Source organism: Tamandua tetradactyla, chromosome 5 (assembly GCF_023851605.1).
Source record: "Tamandua tetradactyla isolate mTamTet1 chromosome 5, mTamTet1.pri, whole genome shotgun sequence".
Classification (NCBI taxonomy): domain Eukaryota; kingdom Metazoa; phylum Chordata; class Mammalia; order Pilosa; family Myrmecophagidae; genus Tamandua; species Tamandua tetradactyla.
Genome location: NC_135331.1, coordinates 101,057,550 through 101,060,976, shown reverse-complemented (window position 1 = coordinate 101,060,976; position 3,427 = coordinate 101,057,550).

Genomic DNA, 3,427 nt, shown 5'->3' with positions numbered 1-3,427 from the left:
TCACAGGGGGCGGGGTCTGAAGGCGGGGCCTCAGGTTAGAGAAGCCAGGTACCGGGTGAAGGGGAAGGGTGGGGATCGCCTAAGAGCTGGAGTGGGATTTCTGGCCTCGGGAGAAGGAAGGAGGTTTCAGGAGAGGGGCAATAGTTGGAAGAAGAAAAAGACTCTAGTACCTAATAATACGCTCAAAAAGTATTTGTTGAGTTAAATTGAATGAGGATGAGAAGAAGGATAATTCTTAAAATAATGAAAATAAGGGAACACAGCACAAAAATATAGCGGGAGAGTCGTGGCACTGCCCTGGGTAAAGGCTTTCAAAGGTTCCAGCCTGGCAAACGGAGACTTGCATGACCCATCCCCATCCCTCTTCAGCAGCCTCGTTTTCCACCTCTCCGGGGAAATTCAGATTCCCAAATTATCTTGTGTTTTCAGTCCATCAGGCGTTAAAATGTCCAAGCCCTTTCCTCCCCTTGCATGATGACAGTCCTACTCCTCTTTCAGTCCTCAGTTCAAATGTCACCTCCTCTGGGAAGCCTTCTGCAAGTCCTGCGGCTGGATTTGGTGCTGCTTTTGCTGGGCACCTCTAGCAACTTGCACATCACTTTCTGGTAACTTGTCCATCGTTGTAATTATTTATTTACATGCTGTATCTCTCACTAGGTTACTGCTCCTTCCGGGCAAATCTATGTCTGATTACATCTTCATATATCCTAGCAGGTACCTGGCACACTCTAATTGCCCAACTTACTTGATGAATAAATAGCATAGCATCTATATTAGTCAGGGTTCTCTAGGGAAACAGAACCAACCAACAGGAGATATCTGTAAGTATTATGAGATTTTATAAAAGTGTATCACGCAATGCAGGGATACACGAGTCCAAGTTCCATAGAGTAGGCTGCAAGTTGGCAACTCCAATGAAGGTTTTCCATTAATTCTCCAGGAGAGGCTAGCTGGCTGAAATAGAGATGAAAGTTCTCTCTTCTGACTGTCGAAGTCATCGCCTCTCCTTTAAAAGACTTCAACTGATTGACTTAAACATCTCTCACTGCAGAAAACACGTTTCTTAGTTGACAGTAGATGCGATCAAACAGATGCAATCAACACACTGATGATTCAAGTCCACGAAATGTCCTTGCAGCAACAGTCGGGCCAGTGCTTGCTTGACCAGACAACTGGGCACCATCACCCAGCCAAGTTGACACATGAACCCAACTATCTCAGCATCTTCCAAATCACTAGGATGCTTCTGCCTAGGGTCTTTAAATTTCCTGTTCCCTGGGTCTGGAATGCTCTTCTTCCAAATATTCACTCTCATTTGTGTCTCTGGTCAAATGTCACCACCTCAGAGAAACCATCCCTGGGCATCCTAACTAAAATGGCATCCACAGTCACCTCCCTTATCCTGTTTTGAAGCTTTCTTTCACAGCACTTATCATTATCTGACATTATATTAAATACTTATTTGTTTACTCATTGAACATCTCCTCCACTTTGATGCAAGTGAATTCTGGAACTTTGTCTCATTCATTACTGTATCTCCAGTGTCTAAACAAAGCCTGGCATATAGTAGGTGCTCAGTAAATGTTTATTGATTGAACAGATGGCAAAGATGTAAGTGACTGAGGGATTTTGAAATATAGTGGCCATGGGGTAGATGAGAAGACTATAAAGTAGGGAAATGCATAGATGGAAGTTACAGAACCCCAAGGTCAGACTTGAACCTGTCAAGAATGGTAGGAAACAGTCCTCAGGCCCAGAAAAAGGAGGGGATAAGATGAGAGCCAGGTGGAACACTGGAGCTAGGTCCTCAAGGAGCAAAGCCCTCCTGGGAAAGCCCCAAGACAGCAAGCAGGCTGGATGGGGAAAATGGGGTGGGCTGGAGATCAAGGAGTTTACACAAACCCAAAAACAACATTCACCCCTAGTCCAGGCCTCTTCTGGCCAGATGGCTCCCTAGAAGCCGCAGCATCTGTCCCTCCATAAATTATCTAGTCCTCCTTCCTCCTTGTCCTCTCTGGTGACAGTCAGCTGGAACAATTGTCCAGGAATTCCATCTGTTCTCCTTGTCCCTCTCTCCTCCATAACTCATCAACATTTCAGAGTGGAAAGGTGTCCCATTTCCCTGGGTTTAGGAATGGGAGCTGAGCCTGCTCTTGGGGGAGCTGGCCTCCGGCACTACACACACAAATAAAACTTGAGTGGTGGTTACCAGATCCTAGATCCCGAGAGGAATGAGTCAGCCATCCATGTTTACTTCCCATTCCATCCATGTTTTTCTATCCCATAGATCTTCTTTAAAAATTCATTTCATAAAAATACATTAAATGAATCAATCATATAGGTTCTTACAGTGTTTAAAATAAGAGCTCCCAGTCATTATGCATCTCTGCATGGTTCCCCTTGAACTGCCCATATTGCACTTTAAACTTGTGGCATTTCTTGTGGATATAAGACCAGAGACTCGGGATTTTTTTTTAAATATGACTTCTGTTGTTTACCAAAAAGAATCTGCCTAAGGAAGAAGTGAGAAAAGTTGGTTTTCTTTTATGAGTAGGTATAACTCCCATATCCCCTCTCCACCTTTCCAGAAATTTTTTAGAGAGCCACAGGGGAGGAAGGCCCTTGTGCTCTCGAGGAGACAAACTTATGATATATAAATTTGAAAAGTGACTCAAATTTACATTTTGAAAATATGGGATGTGTCAGTAAACATGGCAAAACAAAGCCTGGCATACAGTAGGTGCTCAGTAAATGTATCTGGAAAGAAAGGGAGTCACAGTCCACCGTGTTAATAAAAATTTTTTTTTAAGTTTTTACCTTTTAGAATATGTGAGATAAAGTTATTCTTTTTCTTTTTTATTAGAAAATAAGTTATTTTTATTATGGAGAGACTGGCTTACATCATCATTCTCCCCTCTGGGTGAACAAATGCATGTGTGTATACTTATATATCCATTAGGCCATAATTACCTAATTGTTCACTATCACCATAAAAAAAAAATCAGAAGGAAGGTGGTGAAAATTAGAATCCTCTTCTAGGTTTTTGGAGTTTTAAGAAGTAGGTGTAACTTACCAAAGAGTCGGACACACTTTGTTTTGTGCACACATACGTGTTTTTAAAAATTTCTTGTTTTTGAAATAACTTCAAACTTACAGGAAATTTGCAAAAATAATACCCCCTATCCAGGTACTCAGATTTACTAATAATATTTTTCCACATTTCGACTTTTCTCCCTTTCTCTCTCTCTCTCTCTTTCCCCCCTCGTCTATCTATTTTCTAAACATTTGAGAATAGTTGCGTGCATTGTGCTCCTCTACCATGTAACTCTTCTACTCATTTGATTTTTGTGGCCATTTTCAGGTGATGTACCTCGATGTCGAGGAGGCCCTGGTATGTGCATCAGGAATGGGATCAAGTATTCCCCAA